Raw genomic sequence first — 17,214 nt, forward strand, 5'->3', positions numbered from 1 at the left:
TTTTTCATTTTGGGGGGGGGGGGGGAGACAGAAACCCAAGCAGGCTCTGCACTGTGCAGAGCCTGATGCACACCTAGAACCCACAAACTGTGAGATCATGGCCTTAGCCAAAACCTAATAGATGGCAGAAGACAGATACCTGGTCAGGCCATAGAGCATTAACGAACGAATCCCTGGCTCTTTAGTATTCCGAGTGGATGTATCTAGGGATTGCAGGCCATCTGTGTGCTGGTTATACAGAATTGTACTTTTTAATTCTCCATTAAGAGGAAGAGGAAATTATGTTCTGCTGTAAAGTTTAAGAACTCATCTTCTGCTCTATCCATAGAGTGGGTTTCCACACCATAGGTGTGGGTTTCTACAGATGGAATCGATGTTTTCCTTAGAGAAAAGAATGTAGAGCTTTAGCATTTGGAGGAGTAGTGATTATGACCTTCAAAGGTCTAAGCCATTTTGATTTTGATGGAACATAACAGAGCTTGTGGAAAGGTGAAAAGACAGAGGTTTTACATCCCCCCTCCAAATTTGCATTTCTTGGTTCAGAAGAGGAGATGTGGACAGTTGTCTTTTGATCTCGCTGCCTAGGCCACGGTGGCAGCTTGGTCGGCAGGAGCGGCTCTGTTAGCACACGGGCTCCACCGTGCTAGAATGGGAGCGGTTGTTCTCACATCTGGCCCTTGAGTGTGTGGGTCAGGAGATGTAACCGGCACTCTTATTTATCCCCGTACCGTCTCTGCAGATCAGCAGAGTGGACACCCAGACCCACATACAGGGCTGTGGAGGAAGGATTTCACAGTCAGGGCTGATTTTAGGTAACACTGGCTGAACTCTAACCAGTGTTAAAGTCGGCCTCTCTGAAACCTGGGAGAGATGTAAAGTTCTCTCTCTCTGTCTCATTCCTGACTTTGGCAAGTAACTTGTGCTTCTTGTCAGCATGTAATAGATGCCTTGCTCTGTGAATTTTGTGATCTACATCAGAACACTTTGTCTAAGAGGACTGATATAAATGTATTCAAGGAGTCAGTGGGAATGGCTGGGATAAGAACTGTGCCCCACCCCTGAACCCCCAGCCAGGAATAGAGTTTCAGTTTCCAACTTGCTGCTTATTCACATCTGAGTTATATTTCGTATATTTTACCTACAGTCAGGTACATTCTTCTTTGTAACTATAATACAACCATCAAAGTCAAGAAGTGACCATTGTGGAGTCCGCTGTGTGGCTCAGTCCGTTGGCTGACTCTTGTTTTTGGCTCAGGTCTTGATCTCACAGTTTTGTGAGTTCGAGCTCCAAGTCGGCTCTGTGAGCTGGCCATGTGGAACCTGGTTGGGATTCTCTGTGTCTGTCTGTCTCTCTCTCTCTCTCTCTGCCCTCCCCTGCTCACGCTCTCTCTGTCTCTCTCAAAATAAATAAATAAATAAAAAAGCCATTAACATTGTTATAGTTCTACCATTCATTCTGCAGACTCCATTCAGATTTTGCCAGTTGCCAATATTGTCCTTTATATGAAACCAGTCCTTCCGAGAATCATTGTACTTTTTTTTTTCTTGCATTAAAAAACAAAATGTAGCTGATCTAACTGGCTTTATTCAGCAGTTCATGGACTGGGCATCGTCTTTATCTAGCAAGTGGAGATGCTCCCAAGAGTCGTACAAAATGAGAGCTTTCTCTGGGAAGGAGGGAGAGGCATGGAGTTACTAGCTGAAGAAAAGAAAGGATTGTTTCATGCCAGAATATCTTCCTTTGGGGTGGGGTGGGTGTAGGGTAGAGATCAGCAGGACTTTTATCATGTAGATAACCTCATTTATGCTTATCAGAAAACTTCTGGTTCATTTTTAAAAGGTCACATTCCTGGGATAGGTTGAAACTATAATTAAGTCTTGGTTTGCTGGTTGTGTTGGGGATGGGGATGATTCTAGTTTGGGCTTGTTGGTTTGTGGGGTTTTTGTTTTTTTTTTCCTTTGTTAACACTTGTTTCTTTAATCTGGAACAATTCCTTAGTCTTTTTTGGCTTTCATGACTTTGACATTTTTGAAGATTGTAAGCCAATGATTTTGTATAATGTTTCTTAATTTGGTAAACTGTTTCTTTGTTTGGTGGTGGGTTTTTTTTTTTTTTTTTTAAGTACTCTCTGTACCCAAGATGGGGCTCGAACTCACAACCCCAAGAATAAGAGTGGCATGGTCTACCAGCTGAGCCAACTAGGCACTCCTGTGTTTCTTAATTTGGAATATCAAAAAAGTGTTGTTTTGTGAGAAGTATTCGTCGTTGTTGTGTTTTATCAGGTAGTTTGCAAGTTTGGTTTACATCATTACATACAGTTGGTGTGGGTCATTATGTTTATGATGGTGTCTGCCAGATACCTATACTGTGAAGTTACTCTTTCCTCCCTGGTAATTAGTAAGTACTGGATGTTGTCGTGAGTTACTTTGAGACTGTAAATACCCCCTGCCAACTAATTTATTTCCTTCTCCCTCTTCTTTCTTTTCTTCCTCTCTCCACCTGCCCCTTCTATCCCTCTCCCTGTCTGGTTGGTCTTTCTAGTTCTCTCAGATGCACTCATTCGTGGAGTTTACTTTCGTTCAGTGAGTTCTAACCAGTTACTCGCCTTATTTGTTTTGACAGCCCAAATTTGACCATAAGGAGCTCCTAGAGGTTGGTTCTGTGTCCTTTTGAGATGTCCCTGTCATTCTTTCTCACTTTCAAGTACAGTAAATTGTTCCAGACTCATCTTGTATTTTCTCTACCCCAACCCAGGAATCCACTCTTTCTACAAGGAGCCCTGGTTCCTTTTAGTGGAGAACAGTGCCTGGAAAACAAGATCTGGGCATGAGACATTATCCTTGCTATTGAGGGGACAGTGCTTCCAGATGCCTTAGCCCAGAGCCAGGGGTACACGTATGCTCTTCCTCTATGCTTATACCTATTTCTGTATTTATATTTGTTTCTATTTTTACTTACGTATATATTAAAACACATGAATTTAATCAGATATCTCTAATTCCTCACTAAATACTAGGGGATGCAGCCCAATTTTCTCCCTTTCTGTACTTCTGAGTTTCTTTCTTTGAAAGGTAAGAGGCTAAGTTCTCCTTATCCTTGTTTCATTTAATTGTTTGATTAATTTCCTTGGATGTGATGAATACTAGTCATCCTCACTGCCTTTTGAGCCTCTCTCCCTTTTGTCCTTACTTAGCCTGTGCTAAGTGACTGCCCTGTCTGGTGACTGTGGACTGAATTGTTGAGGAAGGTGGAGGGGAGTGGTGGCTCTTGCAGTTTAAGAGTATGTTTCCCTTAGTCTGGGGAGGTGTCTTTCTGCCTTCTGGTCACTTTTGTTTTCTTTGACTTCATTCCGGGAGAATGAATCCGCCAGCCACTTCTTAGTATTCACACGGTAAAAGGAAACATCATCAACAGCAAACCACACACTACCTATTTTATCTCTTCACAAAAGAATTATTTTTTCACCTTAGGAAATAGCTTATGTTGGGGATGGAGTGTGGAAAGTCCCCCAGAATCTCCGCACCCCGCGGTAGCTGTGGTGAGCAACTGGGTGTCTGCCCTTCTGGATCATTCATCACCAACCAAATTGCATCTTAACATTCTACCTTCTTTTACCTCTTTACAGGTCTTTCCCCACTCAGCACACAGGAAACCTCGGGCTCTTGAGCATAAAGGCCACTGTGTAAAGTTCTAATATTGACAGAGCATTCTTCTTTGCCCCTTTCTGCTTGCCTGTGCCTTATCTTTCTGTGTAGCCAGCCTGTGCCCACTCATCTCATTTTTTGCTCTCCTGCCAATCTCAGGAGGTTTAGGGCCTTGGTGTCTGAGAGTCCTGGGTTCAGAATCTGGCTTCCCAGTCCTGTGTCCTCAGACAAGCTCCTTTCCATCCAGGCTTCTGCGTCTTCATCTGTGATACAGTATCCTCTCTGTGCGTAATATGATATGTAACCACATCATACTACTTAAGATTTTCTGCTTAAGAAATGTGAATTTTATTTTCCTCCGCTCTGTCTGTATTTCTTCATTCTCCCTTCAGGACTGTTCCCCCATGTGCTTTCGGGCTGGTCTCCTTCTGGTCTCACTGCCTCCCTCTGCTTGGCCTGTTTCCCTGGCCTCTGGAGAGAGAGCTGTGTCAGCAGGGTGTCTCTCTTCCTATCTTGTTTTGATGTCACTTCTGGGCAGTTTGCTCAGACTCCTACTTCCAAGCCCAGGAGATAACACGGATCAGGCACGGGGCGAGCCAATGAGCGCACACTTCCGGGAGGCCCTTGTGAAATCTGTGCTTGCTTGGTGAGTGTGAGCACAGAGCCTCTCAGTCGGGGTAGAGCCTCCTGCTCTGGGGGAATTGTCGTGTAAGGTGGTTTTTGAGACGGTGACCTTTGTACCACCTGCATCAAAACCTCGAGGGGCGCCTGGCACACGGTCCCAGGCTGGACTGTAGATCCTGAGTCAGGACCCCTGGGAATATGCCCCCGACTCCACGCCTGTTGCAGGCTCGTCCAAGGTATGTGCCATGCCTCCCAAACCCCACAGCGACCGCCAAGCGGCTTCTGTTCACGTCCTGCCGTGTAAGGGGAAATTAACCGTTTTTACCTGCTTTATGTTTCAAAATGTTTCCGGCCTTCACTCAGCACAAATTTGCTACAAGGACTGATCCTGGTGATGGTAGGCACCTTGCTTTGTTACATCCTGCTGCCTCCACTGACGGACTCCTTGGAGGTCCTACATTTTGGCTCCCTTAAATCATTCTTCAGGAAGTTGGCACCTCGTACAGTCTCATCATCTGTATTGTTTCTGGAGATACCGATTTCAGCACTTTGATGGGCTGACTTGGTAAGCGTGTGTCATTCCCTTAGAAAGGCCTTCAGTGAACCCTGAATCACATCTTAATTAGGCGCTTCCCCGTATCCTTCACAGTGGTATCTGCCACAGCCTGCCACCCCTTCCCCCCAGCGGTCATCATGGTGTGGGATTGCACATATATTTTTGCGTGCATCTGTGACCTCTTTCTCCCTAGTTTGGAAGATTTCCTGTGGGCAAGCGCTGTGTATTTTGTCAACCCCACTGCATTTTATACTGTCCACAGTGCAGTAAATATTTTTGGTTGGATGAAGGATTTGTCTCTAGTGTTGAGGGACAGACAGCACTGACGTTACCTGTGTCTCAGAAGCTATGTCGGGAGTGAGGAGGTTGACGCGCCGTGAAGGACACACAAGTCAGAATGCACATCTTGCGTTTCTTCTCTGCATCTTCTTATATCCGTAATGCTCCAGAGGTCTTCTTTATTAAACACGTTTGAGTGGCATTCAGTTTGTTTCTTTTGAAGCTTAGGAATATCTCCTTCAAAACATAGCATAAAAAATGTAAATATTCACACACTAGAAAAATGTCAGATGGCTTGTGAGAAGTTTAGACTGGCTGAATTTTAATAACTCCAAATTTCATGGTGGTTATACGTTCTCATTGGCCTTGTTTCTGAGAATCTATGGCATAAGGCAGCGTTAGCTTCTTTTAAAGAAAGGAATATACCTTACATAGGGTTGCCTTAGAAACTGATATCACACAGCTGGTATTTTATAGAAGTGTAGTCTTTAGTGTTTATATGTGTGTGTGTGTGTGTGGTGTGTGTGTTCGCATGAACACATATATATGATAACCTCTATTCATTCACAGTTATTTTCCTTAAAATCACTAAAGCTCTGCACATACTTAATCCCACCATGGTTGTATATCTTTTTAAAATTAGTTGGGTTAATTTGGCTTACTTAAGTCTTTAAAAAGAAATTCTGTTTATCTCTATGAACAAAGTAACAGATGCTCTTGAACTGACTACAGAGGCCTTCTTAGATTTCTCTCATGGGTCTCAAGGAGCTTCTGACACCTGATAGACCCGCTGGAATTGCTACTGGCCAGGGTATTGATCCCTAAGCCTTAGTTAGCATGACTGTTGAATTGTTTGAGGCTTACTTTGTGTACGGTGTTGTGTTTTATGACAGGGAATACAAAGCTGAGTGAGAAACCAGTCCCCACTGTCTAAGAGTTCATGGGCTTGTGACTCAGCCACTGGGATATAGTCAGTGACTGAGCCTCTGCTGGGCTTGCGTTTCCAGTCTGTCCCTGGCACCTAGTAGAATAATCTGTGCTTGCTAAATAGTGACTGAAGAGACCAGATCAAGAAACTACTTAATACCCCTTTTCATCTTTATCGTGTGGTTAATTGTAAGAGGAAAAAAAAAGGCGGGGGGTGGGAGGAGATTTGTGGAGGAATGAGGTGGTATTTGGTTAGAGGTAAAAGGCTTCATAGAAAGCGTAAAGGGGACCTTACAACTTGGGGTTCGTGGGACTTTGTTGATAGCAAAGGACACTTCTCTGACTCTACGTGGGGGCTGGGAAGGTGTCTGTGGGAAGCTCTGGGTGCCCTTGTTTTCCTGGCAGATGGCAAGCTCAGAGCTGCACAGGTTAGGTCGAAGAGCTGTTTGGAAGCATGATGTAGAGCATGAAGATGAGGATAAGAAATTTGTACATAAAGTAAATTAAAACATCAGTTAGGAATATATATTGAAAAATACAAACTTGAGGAAACACAGAAGAGTTTATGTCAATTTCTTGGGATTTTCTGCACATACACTCGTTTATCATTTCACTGCACATACTCCCCCCGCCTTAGTATTCTGTACGCATTTTATTTCTCTTTCCTACTTCCTGCATAAGGTTGAATAGAAGTGGTAAGAGTGAACATTGTTAAATGTTTCTTATGTTACAGTTAAATGTGTAGATATTTTTTTTTAGATCCCTTTACAGGTTGTGATGGATCATAGATTAAATGTAAAGCTCAAAGTATAAAGCTCATGAAAAGAAAAAGGTAGGAGGATTTCTTCACAACCTTGGCATAAGGGAATACTTCTTAGAGAATATGCAAGAAATATTAACTACAGACTAAAAATTAATAAATGGAATTTCATTAAAATAAAAAATATTTACAGATTAAAAGGCATTTTTAAAAATGAAAAGACCAGCCTCAGACTAGGAGAAAATGTTGGCTACATAGATAGCTGACAAAGAACATGACTGGGAGAGAGAACATAGGAAGCCTTGTGGTTGTGGAGAAATATTCTTCATGTTGATCAGGACATAAACATTTGTCAGGTAATCAGGGAATTGTGTATGTAAGACGTTTGAATCCCAATGCGCATAAATTTTACCTCTATTTAAAAATGGGAGGGGTGCCTGGGTCGCTCAGTCAGTTCAGCTCTTTGGCTCAGGTCATGATCTCATAGTTCGTGGGTTCGAGCCCTGCGTCGAGTTCTGTGCTGACAGCTTAGAACCTGGAGCCTGCTTCGGATTCTGTGTCTCCCTCTCTCTCTGTCCCTCCCCCATTCGCCTTCTGTCTCTCACTCTCTCAAAAATAAAATTAAAAAAAGAAAAGAATTGCTTAAAAAAAAAAAAAGGTTGCCATACCAGTTAAATGTGGATTATAGGATTTCTGTGTTTGTGTTAATCTCTTTGCTTGTTTTTCTTTGTTTTCTGTATTGAGCATATATTGCTTTGTACATAGAAAAAAAATGTTTAAAAAAGAAAAATTTAGCAGTGAGGAGGAACCACTGTAGATTTTGCACAGGAAATTGCTGTATTTAAAAAAGATTAATTTGTGAATCTTGAATGATTAGAGAGAGAAAATACATAGAAAGGCCAGGTCAAAAAAGCAAACAGCACAATGGAGGAAACATCTTGATCATTTGACGAACAACTGAATATGGAGGACAGCGACGGAAACATTCCGAGTCTTGAACCGTGAGGTGACTGGAAGGATAGCAGTGCCTTCTGGCCATCATTTCTTCCTTTTTTTAAGGACTTTGTGAATTTTGAATCTGCTTGTTATTTCTTCTTGGACTTGGATATCTGGCTATTAAAAAAACTCCCAGCCAAATAAATGTGCAGCCTTCCTGTACCAAGTGATCAGGAAGTTCGGGCACTGTGCACTGTGTGCTAACGCCACCACAGCATTCTTCTATTTGATTTTTTTCTGGGCTCTTTTTTTTATTCCTTTGCCCCAATTTCCTTCTAATTTTGTATCTTGTATTGTGGTTTTATAAACTGCCTCGGTTCCTTATTGGAAAGTAGATTTGGCACTATTAACAGGAACAGGGAAATCATAGTTTGGGGAAATTGTGATGAGTTTGACTTCATTCATTTTAGTTTGAAGAAACTGGTGTAGATACCAAAAGACAACTAGAAATAGGAATCTGGGGCTCAAGAGAGCGGGTAGCAAATGTTGTAGTAAGGGATTTAACAGGGGCACCTGGGTGGCTCAGTTGGTTAAGTGTCCGACTTCGGCTCAGGACATGATCTTACGTTTGTGGGTTTGAGCTCCGCATCGGGCTCTGTGCTGACAGCTAGCTCAAAGTCTGGAGCCTATTTCGGATTCTGTGTCTCCCTCTCTCTCTGACCCTCTCCTGCTCATGCTGTCTCTCTCTCAGAAATAAATAAAAAACATTAAAAAATATTTTTAATAAAAAAATAAATAAAATAAAAAGGATTTAACATTTCCCCAAAGAGAAGTCTGACCTTTTCCCTAAACTACTGTGTGATGAGATTGAAGCCCTTGGAGGGTCCTGCCTCGGAAGCATCCTTTTCTACCTGGGGGCCTCGAGCCATGCGCTGGCAGAGCCCCAGTGAAGACTGTGGGCTCCAAGGCTAGGGTGAGGTTCTGTGGTTGGCAGTACTCTGTGTCGGGCACCTGTCATTAGCCACACAAGTCGGCTCTATCTGGAACTCTGCTGGCAGGAGACACCTGCTTGCTGTGTGTTTGGGATCCCCCCCTAGATTTTGCCGCCTACATCTCTTCCCTTGATTGATTTTAATCTGTGGCTCTTATGTTGTAGTAAGAAGTGACCACGAGCATAACAGCCTTCAGGGAGTTTGGCGAGCCCTCCTTACGTGATGATTAACTGCAGGCTCGCAGCTAGTGTCTGCGGGGAGAGCTCTGCAGTTGTGTGCAACGTGGTTGTGGTCTTGTGGCCTCCTCCCTAGCCTTACACAAGTACTGCAGATTTGATAGGAAAATAAATCATGCAGGGGGTGTTACATGAATGAAAAAGATGCAGAAAGGCTGTTGGGGGACAGGCCTTTGAGAGATTCGGTGGAATCTAGGAGGAGGTAGAACAAGTTCAAAGAAACAGCCAGGGAAGCAGGAGAGCAGCCAGAGACCTGGGGTTCCGCTTGACGCAGAGCAGCTTGGGGAACTGCGCACCCGGCAGTGCTGTTAGTCTCCGTGAAAAATCCCTATACACACTCAGTTGTGTGAGTGGGATTTTCCAGGTTTTGGGTATAGAATGGTCTTACTTGCATTCTGAATGTCAGTGGTTCTTGTCCCTACCTGTTGGCTCCCTGCAGAGTTGGCACTTTGGGATCTGCATGTCCCCTGGGATCTGCATGTCCCCAGAGGTGGGTGGCATAGGATCTGGGCCAGAGCCATGTGACATCTGTCATGGACTTGCTTGCTGCTCTGGGCGCTGCCAGTACCCACTGTGAGAGTGCTTTTGGCCGTGCTGCTGGGGCTTTCCCCGCCATGCTCGGTGCCAGCGCAGGACTGGGTGGTGCCGCAGCAGCGACAAAGCCTAGCCAGATGCCGCCTCTGTCTCTGCTTAGCCCAGAAAGGGTCTCCCCAGCAGCGCCTGTGCCATTACATCTGTGCGCCCCTGCCTGCCCTCTGCGGACACGGCTCCTGCAGCCAGCTCCATCCCTCTTTCTGCTGGCCTGTGCCCTTGGGCTCCAGAGTCTGCTTCTGGAAGTGTCCACAGTCACCGATGGCTTGCTTCTCTCCCATCCACTCCCAGTCCCCTTACGGAATCACTGGAACATCAATTCCTTTACCTTCCTTCTTTGGATAAGCCCCGAAGCACTCCTGCACATCATTTCGTGCACCCTGGCTTCTCAGGACCGTCCACCAGTTCTCTCGGTGGGCCCAGGCGTGTTTGATCCTTATGTGGGGTCTAAGGATTGTAAAAACACTTTTTATAAACAGAAACCTGGTAATGGGACAGGTTTTGGAATAATTTATCTTCTCCCCCTTTAAAAATTTATTTTTACTGAGATATAATTGACATACAACATTATGTAAGTGTAAGGTGTACGTCTTCTAAGTTAAGGTGTTGATTTTGTACATTTATATATTGTACTATGATTACCTCCTTAGTGCTAGATAACACCTCTGTCGTGTCACATAATTACCATTTCCTTTTTTTGGTGGGAACTATTACAGTCTAGTCTCTTAGCAACTTTGAAGTTTATAATAGAGTTGCCTGTATTTTTTTTATTTCCCACTTGAGGGTAGTAGAAAAAAGAACTGTATTCTTAAGAGTTCCATATCGGGATCCCTCTCCTTCTTAGCTCTGACATTCTGGATTAGCTCTGATTTTCCTGTCTCTCTGTATTGGATCCTGATTCAGCCTAGAATTGAAAAGATTGAAATGAAGTAAAAGATTTTTTTGTTTTTTTCTTTTTTCTATTTTATATTGACTAGCAGTACTCGAAAACTTGGATTTTTTTCCTCATACAGTTTTCTGCACTGATTACAATATTCCCCCTCCCATCCCAATCCCCTGCGGTTATTTTCCAGGACCCCCAGTGAACGCCTGAAGCTGCAGGTAGTAGCAAACCCCATATATACTATGTTTTTTTCCTATATGTACATGCTTGTAAGGAAGTTTAAATTATAAGTAAATCAGGCACAGTAAGATTAACAACAATGGTAATAAAATAGAACAATGATAACAGTATACTGTGATAAATGTTATTATGTGAGTGTCTCTCTTTCAAAAAGTCTTACTGTTCTGTACTCACCCTGTGGTGGTGATGCTAACGTGAGATGATAAAACGCCGGCTAGATTAGATGAAGTGAGAGAGTGACGGGGGCTCTGGGGGCACTGGGACCTAGCGTTAGGCCACTGTCGATCCCCTGGTGATAACACCAGAGGGAGGGTCACCTGCTTCTAGACTGTAGTTGACATGGCTCACTGAAACTGCTGGGAAGACGGGAGCACTGTATATAAAATTTCCCCCTGCAAAGGCTATAATTTATTGGTTCTCAGTATACTGACAGACTGGGGAGCTGTTAGCACTATCTAATTCCAGATCACTTCAGCACCCCAGACGAGAATCATGTTTGTTAGCAGACATCACTGATCTGCTTTGTGTGTAGGTTTGCTTATTCTGGACATTTCATGCGAAGAGAGCCCTGTAGTATGTAGCCTTTTGTGGCCAGCTGGCTTAGCATCTTTTTAATTTTGACCCATGATGTAGCATATATTAGTACTTTTTACCTTTTTATAATGAATAATATTCTGTGGTTGAGATATCGTAAATTTTGTTTATCCATTTATCAGTTGGTATACATTTGGTCGTTTCTCCTTTTTGGCCATTAAAAATATGCTACTATTCATGCATGTACACACACACACACACACTTTGTATATGAGTTTTTAAGTGGACATGTATTCATTTTCTTGGATAACCCCAGGCATGGAATTGTTGGGTCATATTGTAATGCCCTGTTTAAATATCATGAGGAATTTTCAGACTGGATTTCTGAAGCAGCTACATGTCACTGTATATTCATTCCCACCAGCAATATATGAGGATTATAATTTCTCCACGTCCTTGCCAGTACTTACTCATTTTTGTTACTGAAGTGGTATCTCTTTGAGATTTTGATTACCGTTTTCTAAAAGATTATTGATATTGACCATCCTTTCATATGCTTATTGGCCATTTCCATGTCTTCTTTGGAGTTGCTATTTGTGTGTGCATGTACATGTACCCACATGAACAAGCACTTGTTGCTGAAGCCATGGTTCATAATAACACACGTTCTCATTATGAGAGTCCATGAGGCTTTTCTTCCACTCTCAGTACAGGGGAAAGCATACTGCTACCCTCTCCTGATTTATTATTAATGGTTTTAACACTGTTGTGATGCCCCCATTTCCTTATTAGCTTTTTTTTTTTTCTTTTTTATTTTTGAGCGAGTGAATGGAGAAGGAGCAGAGAGAGAAAGGAAGAGAGATAGGATCTGAAGTGGGCTGTGTGCTGACAGAGAGACCTATGTGGGGCTCAGACTCATGAACTGTGAGATCATGACCTGAGCCAAAGCTGGACGCTGAACCAACTGAGCCACCCAGGCAGTATCCGTTGTTATTACTATTTTTAATAAATTTCTAAATGTTTTTTTTTTTTTATTTTTGAGAGAGAGAGAGAGAGAGAGAGTATGAGAGGGAGAACACAGAATCTGAAGCAGGCTCCGGGCTCTGAGCTGTTAGCACGGCGCCCCGTGTGGGGCTTGGACTCCAGAGCTGTGAGATCATGACCTTAGCTGAAGTCAGATGCTTAACTGACTGAGCCACCCAAGCACCCCAGTGTAGCTCTTTATACTTCTTACTCGCTTCTTACTTGCTGGTTCAAAAAATTATTACAAAAATTTTTTATAGTTAATATTAAAAATTCAAACAAAGTAGAAGTAAGCAGAAACTTAAAATTCTCACTTTTACTTTCAACACACTTTTCCATAGTCCATTTCTCCAAGGTGAATTGAAAAGATTTACCCCAAAATTAATATGTATATATGCACATCCATATGTGTATTAACTTCCATAAATGAAGTTGATCTTTGCATAATCCACATGATGCTTTTTTTTCCAGTAATATGTATGGAATCAGTTCCATGAATCTAAATATAGTTCTGCATCATTGTTTTCTATGATGGTGTATTCTCATTTTTGCTTAACTTTAATGAACTAACTAGCTGTGTATTGATTAGATATTTAAATGTTCTCAGCTTTCACTGTGGTAAATAATGCTACTGGGACCTGCTTGTTTATTCATCTTATGGATTTGTTTTGAGTATACATATGGAAAGAGGATTAGCGAGTTTGAAGCACAGCATATTTTCATTTTAAAATGTCACCATTTGTGGAGCCTGCCTGGCTCAGTCACTGGAGTGTGTGACTCTTGATCTTGGAGTTACCCTCCAGAAAGATGATACTGATTTATACATATACCAGAAGTACATGAGTGGTTCCACACGGCACCACTAACTACATGGTTTACCAGTAATCTGTTTTTATTTTACTCATTCAATTTTTAGTAAGACTAGCTACTTGTATTTAACATTTCTAATGTTAATCATATCCTTTGTATTTTGATTTTAGTCTTTTTGTGTCATGACTTTGTGTTTATTTTTTGTTTTAATTTTTTTTTTTAACATTTATTCATTTTTGAGAGAGAGCGAGAGTGCGAGTTGGGGAGGCGCAGGGAGAGAGGGAGACACAGAATCTGAAGCAGGTTCCAGGCACAGAGCCCGATACAGAGCTCGAACCCACGAGCGGTGAGATCATGACCTGAGCTGAAGTCAGACACTTAACCAACTGAGCCACCCAGGTGCCTCTGTGTTTATTTTATTTTTAAAGTTTCTTTTTGACAGAAAGAGAGAAACAGAGCATGAGCCAGGGAGGGGCAGAGAAAGAGGGAGACACAGACTCTGAAGCAGGTTCCACACTGTCAGTGCAGGACCTGACGTGGGGCGTGAACTCAGGAACTGTGAGATCATGACCTGCTGAAGTCAGACTGAGGCACCCAGGTGCCCCTATGTTTAATTTTTAAAGATTTAATTCTTTGACTATAATTTCTTCATCATATCTTGATTATGCTTTACTCTTTTCTCCTTTTATATACTAATTAAAATCATTATACTTATTTTTACAACTTTTATTGATCCTTTCAGCCAACTCAGCTCTTTTCACAACACTACTCCTATTCAGCATGAACCTTTAAACTTGAATCTCTCATCAGACTTCCAAACCAAAATTCTTCCCAAGAGAATAGTAATTCTTCCTTTATTAGTAATAAACTGAGATGGTAGTGTTCTCTCTGAGACTATTAGGTCTGAGGCCTAAAAGGAGGAGTTTTCAAGACAGGATATTATTACAGCATTCAGTGAAGCCACACTTTGAAGAGGGTGAAAGCTAAGACAAGGCCAGTGAGAACTGCCTACAGGAAGAGTCCCTAGTTGACACCAGTGACCGGGGCCAGTGATGAGTCATGGAGGTGACTAGGCATCCTGGGGAGACCCTAGAAGATTCTTGCGTGAAACTAAGCTATCAAGTGAAGAGAACATTTTAGCTTGTTGGGGGTGAGGTCAGGGATGAACCAGGGAAAGTTGATGTTGGGACAGGATACCTCAAGCATATTTCTAGGCAGAAGAGAAGCAATCTGAAGAGAGGTTTGAAAGGTCAGCAAGGAAGGAATTAAATGAGTGATTTTTGGGGAAAGTAGTCTTGAAAAGATTGAGGTCACCTCTTTCTTGTAGAATAGAGGAGGTTTTAATATAGCTGTTGTTGTGAGCAGAATCAATAATGACTCTTCTGGTTAGTATTGTTGAGTAATGAATTATCCCATAACTTCACAGCCATATGCCAACTTTTAATTTTGCTCATGATTTTATGGATCAGGAATTGAGAGGCAAGGCTAGAATGGTTTGTCTCTGCCTCATAATGTCTGTGGCTTCAGCTGAGACATCTCAGAGGCTTGAAGTGACTTGATGGCTGGGCCCTGGCCTCATCTGAAAGCTTACTTCCTGACATATCTGGCCCCTGGACCAGAAGGCTTGGACAGCCAGAACTGCCAGCCGGAACTCCACCATGTGGATTGGCCTCCTCCTAGCGTGGCCACTTCAGAATAGTCACACTCTGGTGCCTGAGTTCCAAAGGCAGACGCCCACCTTACAAAGTGACAGTTGCATCGCCTTTTACAGCCTAGCTTCAGAAATCACACAGTCCGTGGTACCACATTCTTTTGTTTGGAAGCATCTCAGAAGCCAGTCAGACCTGTAAGGAAGAGAAGTAGAGAGTTTGTTTCTTGACAGTAGAATGTCAGGATTCTAGAAGAACAAGTGGTTTGAAAGATACTGTTGGCATCCTTTTTTGGAGACTACAGTTTGTCAGAAGAATGCCACAAGAAATTAATTAAAGGACATTGCAAGACTTCAAGTATGTTTAGCTCTGTTTTTGGTGTAATCATTTAACCACTTTTCTTGGAGCATAAATTCATTTAATGCTTTTTTGTCTGGCATAGATTATAAGCCAGGAGCCTAAAGCCACAAGCCCAAAGTCCTAACTACATCTAACGTTGGGTGCCTAACATAGGAGTAATGCACAAGTTGGTACATGAGTTAGGCTTTCTCGTGATGATTAAACTAGAAAGCATTGATTGCTCTTGGATTATAAAACTGGACGGGGCTTTACATTGAGACTGAAAAGTAAGTTATTTTTTTTAAAATGTTTATTTTGAGAGAGAGTGTGTGTGTGTGTTTGTGTGTGCACACGAGTGAGCAAGAGAAGGGCAGAGAGAGAGGGAGAAAGAATCCCAAGCAGTCCCCATGCTGTCAGCACAGAGCGCGATGCAGGGCTTGATCTCCTAAATCGTGAGCCAAAATCAAGAGTTGGACACTTAACTGATGGAGCCATGCAAGTGCCCCTCAAAAATAAGTTCTCTTTTCCATATATTTGTTAAAGATCTTTTACTTACTCCATTTGTAGTCCTCTGAATCCAAGATCTGTGGGTTTTTTTCCCCCTGATTTTACAGTTTCTTTAGAATGGTTGAGAATTTGGATTATTCACAATATGTTACTCATTTTTTACAAGAGATAAATGGGAAAATGCCTGCGGGTGTGTGGTTGAGTCATATTGCTGTGCGTTTTCATACATCCTTGCTCCCTTATGGTCAGTAGAAGCCAAAAATAACAATAGGCCTTGACTTCTTGAAGGAACTTATTAACCTCAGTTATATATTGATGTCTGAGTGCACGTAATTATGGCCTTTGGTTTTAAATAGCCAGGGAAACTGCTTTCAGGGTTCTTTTACCTTAAAAGTATCTTAGTTACTAAAGGAAGTCTCAATATTTTTCACCTGTCTTCTGATTTCTGGACTCTGCTTTTACCCAAGACCATCTCATTCCAAGATCAGTTGTTTCCCTGGTTCATATTTTTTATTCTTTTGATAAAGTAAGGGGGCGGGGGCATTGCATGAGCAGTGGAGAGGCAGAGGGAGAGGGACAGTAGACACTTAACCAGCTGAGCCACCCAGGCTCATATTTTAATATATTGTATTTTAACTTATCCAGAACATAGTTAAGAAATGAGCCCAGAATCATTGAGTATATATGAACAGTGTCCAAGTTCTTGTACTAAAGCGTGTGCTTACTAAAAGGGGAAAGCACATTCTTATAGAATTTCAAATAATATCTATTTAGTCTTCCTTTGTCCACAACACAAATAAGGAAGAGGGCAAAGAAGAAGAAATAAGATGTAAAATCCATAAAAATCATAAAATCCCAATAAATATTAACAGCTTTTGCCTGCTTGATGTAGTGATAAAATATTTAGGCAAAAAGACCACATTCATTGGGGGGAATATCAGATTGTTATCAAAATTTTGTACATCAGTGATTTAGGCCAAAAGATAACAGAGTAATGCATTTGACATACTCAAGGAAAAAAATTCTGAGCCAACAATTTTGTATCCAGTCAGATTGACCTTCAGTCCTAGAGGACCCACATAAATTGTTAGGTTACATGCAAGTCCTGGGGGAATATTTTTCTCTGAGAAATGGCTTACAAAAAAAACAAAACTGCAGACAACCAAAATTAATGCAGAGTCATGGACATAAAGACTGATTTCATTAAATGACAAAATTAACACCTGAAAAATTGCACCTCTATCAGTCCTCTGGAGTATTTACAGCATACTATTAAGTAGATGTATTAACTAGATACTTTAAAGTGGTGTGCTTTTCAATTTAAGGGTAAATTTTATAACAACATGTTTCATAGAGGAACGGTTTAGATTCTCCTATCAAAGATATATGAAGAGAACAGTGGGTGTGTATTTAAGAAACAGTAGAACTTATTGGTAATGGATATAAAATGTGTCTTTTAACTCTCTTTAACTGTGAATTCTGAGATTTGTAGGCTATTAGTATGCACAATATATTTTCAGTGAAATTGCACACATAGTTGTATGTATGAGAAGAAAAACGCTTTGTGACCTCAGTTACAGAGTCCAGTGTATCTCTGTCCTTATGACCTGGTGTTTACTGCAATGCATGTGTAAGGACTACCAAAACCCTCCAAGGTGCATTTATAGAATACTGTGTTCTTTT

At 41.9% G+C, this 17,214-nt stretch overlaps 1 protein-coding gene across 9 annotated transcripts in view; it reads left to right on the forward strand.

The window, feature by feature from the left end:
• Positions 1–17,214, forward strand: part of SRPK2 (SRSF protein kinase 2) — a 252,628-nt gene that overhangs the window by 178,232 nt on the left and 57,182 nt on the right. Inside the window, exons 1-2 of one of the 9 annotated variants that reach the window (XM_077746919.1) lie at positions 4,297–4,505; positions 4,633–4,834. The exons of 6 other annotated variants lie outside the window; for them this stretch is intronic. The gene's annotated coding sequence lies outside the window, so the exon portion shown is untranslated. Of the gene's footprint in view, positions 1–4,296; positions 4,506–4,632; positions 4,835–17,214 lie in introns of those variants that run through there. 2 more of the 9 variants (XM_077746921.1, XM_077746920.1) reach the window with 2 other exon arrangements.

Source organism: Crocuta crocuta, unplaced genomic scaffold (assembly GCF_008692635.1).
Source record: "Crocuta crocuta isolate KB4526 unplaced genomic scaffold, BGI_CrCroc_1.0 scaffold396, whole genome shotgun sequence".
Taxonomy (NCBI): Eukaryota; Metazoa; Chordata; class Mammalia; order Carnivora; family Hyaenidae; genus Crocuta; species Crocuta crocuta.